Source organism: Lycium barbarum, chromosome 1 (genome assembly GCF_019175385.1).
Source record: "Lycium barbarum isolate Lr01 chromosome 1, ASM1917538v2, whole genome shotgun sequence".
In the NCBI taxonomy this organism is placed as follows: domain Eukaryota; kingdom Viridiplantae; phylum Streptophyta; class Magnoliopsida; order Solanales; family Solanaceae; genus Lycium; species Lycium barbarum.
This window is the reverse complement of record NC_083337.1, coordinates 9,662,247-9,670,776: the sequence shown is the minus strand read 5'-3', so window position 1 is coordinate 9,670,776 and position 8,530 is coordinate 9,662,247.

Sequence of the window (8,530 nt, the reverse complement as noted above, 5' to 3'; positions counted from 1 at the left end):
TTTAATATATTTTTGGATAATTAATATTTAGCTAAAATTATCAGATTATTAATAGCACTTTTAGTCCTTGTGTTATCCAACTCACAATATTTGACCTTCAATTAAATTATGGGTGTACTTTTAGACCTTTAAGTAACGGAGATAACAAAAGCTAACAGATTATTCATCGCACTGAAGGATAATCTGGGCATTTAAATTCTTTGTTTGTACTTAGCCAATTGTTTCATGAACGTGGGTTTATACACGTGGCACTAGAATGAACTTGTGGTCTCTTCTACAATGCAGTGCACTTCGATCTCTGTTAATTCCAAAATTGTCCTTTAGTGTAGTTAATCATCCGTTAATTAAAAGCACACCCATAATTTAATTGAAGTTCCAATATGTTGAGTTGGACAACAAAAGGATTAAAAGTGGAGTATAGCAATTACCCAGGGACTAAAAGTGTTGTTTTGCCTTAAAATTAACAAAAATACAATGAAAAAGAATATTGACCATTTCCCCTCGTATTCATGTATAAATACGCATGAAATGGTACGAATAAACAAGAAATTTGGAGAAAAATAAATTTTAATTAAATCCTTTCTTCTTTTATTTTACATGTGATCTTGTCTGCTTTTCTCGTATGACATTATAATTCTATTTTCTTATTCGAAATCAATCTTTTTGAACCATAAAACAACAATTTGAAATCTTTCGGGATTTTTTTTTTAGTAATTGATACTCTCCTACCCATAAAGAAGAAAGTGTTATATATACGATTTGTAATATGTTTCGAAAATGCAGATAAACATCACGTTACGATATTTACAACTCCACAGCTGTCAATCTTTGCCCCAATTTCTTGACCATTGCCATTTGGTCAATTTGTATTTCACCATTGAATTTCTAGAATAAGCTTTCACTACGTGATAGTGTTTGTAGGCATCGAAATTTTATGGGACTCTACAAGTTGAGCCCAATATGTGTTTGGGTTTTTGGAGACTACTCTACCCTAAACCATAGATTAAGCCTATATAAAGGACACATATTCACTTGAAGAGGCATCTCAGAGATCCCATAAACTCATGAGTATTCAAGAAGAGGTCAATATGTGGCCAGATATTTCTTGACAACTAAGTACTTCAAGAAGATCCACAATATCCTTTCATGGAGATCAAATACATCCCAAGAAAGTCCACATATCCAAATCCAAATCATCTTACGTTCGAGAAATAAGCTACTAACGGCTCTCGAACTATGGAGAAATATTAGGAGACAAAATCAAGGGAGTAAACAGATTTTGTACCCGCAATATTTACCAATAAAATATATGTTTCTTCATATTTTGTTTGTGGTTATAATTTATTTCCACATATTAAAATTTATTACAAACAAATTGGCACGCCCAGTGGGACTAAGTCTACCCTTCATCTCTTCTCTCAAATCAAATATGCAAAACCTCAAGGGTCAAATCTTAGCCGAAGTCTGTAAAATAAAGGAAGTGGTTGCTCTTCCTTTACACCAAGAAATTTCCTTATATACTGGGAGGAAAATTCTTGTGTACTTGAAGGTTTTGAATGAACACCAAATTAGTGGTTGAAACTTCACTTTGTTGGAGCCAAAATCCAAGTACAGTTATGGTCGTGTTTGCTTGGTCACGTCAATTTGTCAAACACGAAATGGGGGCAATGTTTAGGGACAAATCTCTCGTTCTATCCAAGTGATATTTCATCGAAGTCACAAAACTGTAAAGATGAAAACACTATTTATATGAATACTTCAAGTCTCGTCTTCGAGTTTTGATAAGCCTACACCCCGACAAACCTTGAAGTAGGGGACATTTGTAGACATCGAAATTTTGTGGGATTCTACAAGTTGAGCCCAATATGTGTTAGGGTTTTTTGGAGACTACTCTACCCTAAACCCTAGATTAAGCCTATATAAAGGACACATATTCACTTGAAGAGGCATCTCAGAGATCCCACAAACTCATGGGTATTCAAGAAGAGGTCAATATGTAGCCAGATATTTGTTTTGCTTTTCATTCATTTGATAGCAAAGCTTCATCGACTAAAGTCTTTGAAATTGGTCATCTCAAGAAGCTTCATCGACTAAAGTCTTTGAAAAACTAGCAAGACAGTGACTACACCTATTTTTGTTTCTTCTAATAAAAGAAAATCGAACTACATCTAGGGTGTCCCTACGCTGCATAATATCTTCATATACGTTTTGCACAGGCCAAGGTGCTGACTTCAGTCCTTGACTTATCATTACCAATTCCATTGCATCCGACAGAATATGCACTTTCCTCCATCATTTGTGAACCGCAATCTGCAATGCCTCTCTAACTGCAATTGCTTCAGCGATGATTGGCTTCCCAACTGACTGAATTGGAGAGCCAAAGGCATGAAGCATCGAACCACAAGCATCAACTGCCACAACACCAATATTGGAATCTCCTGTGTCATTTTGCACACCTGCATCAGTAAAAAACAAAACCTCATGACAAAAGATTAGTTGCTCATCAATTAAGGATATAGCATTTTGGGTGTTACTGATAGAACCAAGTTCTTTAAACTCATGGTAATCAAATAATGATTGTGACAAAATATTAGGAACGTCCCACATTTCATTATTAAAAGTCCAACTATTCCTAGCTTTCCAAAACCACATTAGATGCACAGATAAATTCAAAAGATTCATAGATTCTGGAAATTGCTTAACATTCAAAAAAAGATCATACCACCAACTAGCAAAATTATCAACTCTATCTATATTAGGCCATAAAACAGGACTCATTTTCCAGACAGCTAGAGATCTAGGGCAGTGAAAGAACATATGTTCAATTGTTTCTTCTTCCATCCCACATACCCTACCTGTCGCATCTTGTAGCCTTAGCCTCTTTGCTCGCACACTTTTAACCGGTAAGGCATTCAACAAACACTTCCTCAAAAAATGCTTTAACTTGTTCTTAATTTTCATTTTCCACACACTCAACCAAAATGATTTCGGAAAATATTGGTCACTCGATTCAATTCTATCATTTCTTCTTTCATGAGCCTCCAATAAGGATTTTGCTAGGTGATAGCCTGAACGCACCTCATAACTCCCAGGTCGTGTAAAGTACTATAACAATCTATCAATCCCGCCCGACATAGACAAAGGAATAGAAAGAAAGCTTTAATGTCTCCCTAGCAGAATAAGCCACTAAGCATATCTAATTTCCATGTTGAGCTCTCACTATCAATCAAGTTAAAAACCTTTAAATCCCTGACACTATCACCATGAATTGTAACAGGGTAAAAGTTATCATCTTTAGGTAGCCATGCTCAGACCATACATTAACATGTGCACCACCCCCAATATTCCATCTGACTCCCTTTCGTAAGAGGTCTCTTCCCCACATCAAGCTTCTCCAAATCCACGAAGATGATCCTTTCACCTCTGCATTCATAAAACAAGAATTTGGGAAATATTTGCTTTTCAAAACTTTAGCCATTAACGAGTCTGGATTTTTCAACACTCTCCAAGCCGTTTTAGCCAACATATTGAACGTTTTTAAATCTCTAAATCCAAGACCCCTTTTGCTTTTTGCATCACAAAGTCTCTTACCATTTCTCTAAATGTATCTTCCGTACCCCCTCGTCATGTCCCCACCAGAATCTATTAAACAAAGATGTGATCTCTTTACATAATCCATCTGGCATTCTAAAGCATGTCAACGCATATGTGGGTATAGCTGAAAGGATCGATTTTAATAATACTTATTTTCCTGCTAGACTTAAGAATCGTTCCTGCCAACCTTTTATTTTTTAACTCTATCCTTGATAAAACCCAACATCTCGTTCTTCGATCTTCCTACCACTGCGGGTAGCCCCAAATACATACCATTGGTACATATTTTCATATTTCCCAGCATAGCACAAATCTCTTCCCTTTCTTGACATTCTGTATTCTTGCTAAAGAAGACTGCAGATTTATCAGTGTTAATCAGTTGATCCGAACATCTAGCATCATCCTGCAGAATTCTTTGGACTTCAGATGCACTCTGCGTCGAGGATTCACAGAAAAAGAAAGAATCATTTGCAAACAACAAGTGAGATACTGATGGCCCATTCCTATTCAATTGTAAACCAGAGAGTAGATTTCGCTGCTCAGCCTGCTTTAGTAGCACAGACAAACCTTCAGCACAGATGACAAAAAGGTATGGCGAAAGCGGATCTCCCTGCCTCAGCCCTCTTGAAAGGGGTTGTTTCTGCGACTTACAAGTTTTTAGACGGCGAATATCAAACGTCCGTTTGGTCTGGCCCCACCTTTTTTTTATTTTTTGATGAATTGTAATGCAAAGTACATATACAGTCCAAACCAATTTTCCAATCAATGTGTGCTTTAACTTGTAAGTTAATAAAATATTATTTTAAAGCCCAGAATCCATTAAATAGGGGTCCAAATTGTTTTTAGAACCCGTTTGGATTGGCTTATAAGTTATTTTCAGCTTTTTTGAGTGTTTGGCTAGCTAGCTTATAAGTTATTTTATGCTTAAAATAAGTTCAAAAAAATTATTGAACCCGTTTGGCTTAGCTTATCTAAAATAACTTATAAGCTGCTTTTTTTAAGTCCATCCAAACAAGCTCTTAATCAATTTTTAACTTGGCATTTTACTGTATATTTTTCTTTGAATTCGCTCATTAAAATGCATGCTTCGGTCACTTGTCACACCGTACCTACTATTTTGGTTGGATTGTTTGTATTTTTTTTATTGATCACATATAAATAAATAAAAACAATGAATAATAGTGGCGTGTAGGCATTTAAACAGTATTGGAGAAATCTACTCGAAGTATTTTTTTCAAAGATTGTTTGGAAATACTTTCTTCAGAAATTTGAATCAAGACTATAATTTAATTACAAATAATACTAAAATAATAATTATAAAAAAAATAACAGTAAAGCATTTCAAATATACTCCTTCCGTTCATATTTACTTGTCCACTTTTGACGGTGCACGTCCCTTAAGAATTACTAAATGAAATATATATTTTACAATAATACTCATAATAATTGGTGTATAGTGTCAATAGACTTGAAGAATGATTTGAAAATCAGTAATTAATGTTAAGTGTAAAATAAGAAAAAAAAAATCTCTTGATATGCTAAAATGGACCAGTGAAAATGATAACGTATTTTTAATATAGTGAACAAGTAAAAGTAAACGGAGAGAGTAACTTACATCATCAAGACATCTAAAACTGTATATACAGAAAAATTATGATTGGATTGTATATGTAATAATTGTTCGCATACTAGTTCACGGTCCCAATAAAAAAAATTGTTTTTGCTACCTGCGTAATTAATTAAAATAAATAGATTCCTTAGCAGGTATTGAATGAGCCTACTAGAAAAACTTTATGATGGGTGAGGCACAAGTATTACTTGGCATGTGAGCAGGGGCGGATCTACCTTAGTGTGAGGGGTGTTACGTGACACTGCTTCGTCGGAAAATTTTACTAAATAGGTATATATAATTAAAAGCCAACAGTGAAACAACGGATATAATATATAAGGTGACACTCCTCGTCACTAAGGACCACGGAGCTCAAGCGGTTAGGTGCTTGGATTTTCAAATAGGTGGGCGAGTTCGATTCTCCGCGGCATCATTTAATTTTGTAGAACTTTTGCTCCTCATCTACAAAATGATACTTGTAAGTTAACAAAACTTAAACCACTTGGTCGAAACTCACACTATTAGATTAGAGTGACAATAAATTACTTAGACCATAAAGAAGGATCTTGCTGGTTCCTTAATTAGTTCTTGTGAGGTTCTCTTTTATGTTTATTTTTTCTTTCACCTTCTTTCTCGCCAATAAAATTGATTAAGAATAATTAAGGCAATTACATGAATAAGGAGTTGTTTAGTGATCATTTGGTGCGCTATATAAGAAAAAGTATTTGGTATTATTTCTAATGAAGTTATTTTGAATACATTTCACAAAAAAAAAAACTCATTGAGAAAAGTTAAGGTGTTTTTAAAAAATAAATAAAAAAATTATAGTAATGCACGTGAATTGTGTTTCATTTATATTTTGTTCTTTTTTAATATGGTGTTACATTGTTTTATTTATTATTTCTCATTTTAAAATGTGACACTGGTGACCAAAAATCCTTAGTACAGGTAATTTTTTATTGAAAAAAAGTATATGGGTCCCACTTTTTTTACACTCTCTCATCACTAGTGCTATTTCTCTCTCCAACCTCATCTTTCACTCATCATCAGCCCTATCATTTTCTAATTCAGTTTCCAGTCATTTTTTTTACCCAATTAACTAAACCATTTTTTTTTCAATTAACTAATTTATCAATTTGGTTCTGTTTATCGATTTCTTTTATATACCCCTATTTAGTATAATAGTATTTTTGTGCACTGTGTTAGCAAAATAATGGGAAAATTACTTTATATACTGTCTACTTTGCCAGCAAGATCCTGTTCTTTTTATTATTTGGTCTTTTAGAATTTAGCTATCTCTGACAGACATTCACCATCTCACACATACACTCACTCTCATCTTTCCAAAATCCATTCTAATCCAATTTTTTTTTAAAAAGAAATCTTGTAACTAAGCACAAAGCCACCCTCAGCTAGCCAAAACTCCAACCATTATCCACATTGGCACAAAGCAATATAAATACAAACAAAAAATTCCAAGACAATATGAAACTCCAAACAAATTGCACTTTGTTTCTAAGATTATTCAAAAAATTGATTTTAAGACACTGAAAAAAAAAAGAGTTAAAATATGTTTATCCATGTTAGGTAGCATGAGATGATGAGAAAAAGTGCCAACACTAATGAAATCGAATTATACATATAGTTATTCTATAACTTTTATGTATGTATAAATCTATATAGCAAAGAAAAAATATGCAAACTGTTGACACCCAATTTTGTCCCGCCTCTCCTCCGAAATGCCTATTTACTCTTCTAATATTTTTGGCAAATTAAAAAATATATTTATATTTTACTATAATTATTAGCCTCTTATCAATACCGGCGTTTCATTATTCTATTACGGTTACTAGCTATTATTAGTATTATTATTATCATTATTATTATTATTATTATTATTATTATTAGCTTGTTATCATTATTATTACCAGCATTATCATAATTCGCATTATAATTATTTCAGCATTTTTACCATCTTATGCACACGCATCGCATTTTCGCATAATTAAATAATAATGTTTATTTACTGTGGACTTTCGAAATATTATTGCACGGCTATTACGACCTCATATAATTTTATTTTTTTTATCTGAACACCAATAATTACATACTAAATGATATTTTGACACCCGTTAATATATAATTAATTAAAGTAGATCTTGTATTTAAATTTCATTAACCCAAATCCAAACTCAATCAACATAAACATTTTAATCAACCCAGTCCAAAAAAGGACCCGACCCGTTTTTTTAATTAAATGGAAACAGGTAGGGTTTCCTTACATATTTTTTTTCCGCCGCACCCCCCCTTTTTCCTCTCCTTTCTCTTCTCTCCTTCATTATCTCATTCTCCCCACCATTACCGCCGTTCCCCCCCCCCCCCCCCCCCCCGCTCCTCTTCCTTCCCCCCCGCTCCTCTCTTTACTCCCTACCGCCGCTCCCTCTCTCTACCCTACCTTCTCCTTTTTTCATCCACCACCGCCGTTCGCCCCCCGCTCCTCTCTACCCCACTCTCCCCCGCTCCTTTCCCGCTCCTCTCTCTCTTCTTCACAAATGCAACCCTAGCCCAAATCATAATCGATTGATATAAATAATCGATTTTCCATTCAAAAAAGGGGGGTTTGAGGAAAGCCGAAAAAAATTCCCTTACAAAAAAGAGGATCATCAAAAGACACTGAAATCCAATCTAAGAAAAAAAAACACCCGTTTATTCTTTGAGAAAACAAGTTCTTCAGTAGCAGAAATTCCCTCTTAGAAAATATCAGTTCTTTTAGTAGTGTTGTTGATATCAAGTCAAAATCTAAATCGTTTTCTTTTGTTCTGTTTTTGCCCTTGGCATCCGTTTGGATTCGAGTGTAAACAAATTCGGGATTTTTGTGTTATTTCGAGGTAGTTCGGAGACTCGAAGCCTCACTTCGCTGCACCCGAAGAAGGTCAGCAATTTTCCCTCTTCTTTGAAGTTCAATTTTACTTTCGATGCGATGTTTTGTATGAGTTAGTTTCCTATGTCGACATGTATTTGTTTCGGTTTCAGTATTAGTTAAGGAGTAAGCATCGTCAGGTGTTTGATTTGGGCATGTTGAAGTTTGTTAGTATAATTATGTTGTTCGGTAGTTTAAACTAGGATTGCATATATGAAAGTTGGATGTGTTTAGTTGTGTTCTTCTTATTTGCTAAGTTTAATCATGCTTGAGAGTATTTAATTCCTTCTTATTTGGTAGCTTAGGTCCTGTTTAGTCGAGATTCAGTATGTTGAGTAATCAGTTTGATCGACGTTGTGCCTATTTCAGCGTCTGTTTTGTATTATCTGCTTTCATATGCTTTACAT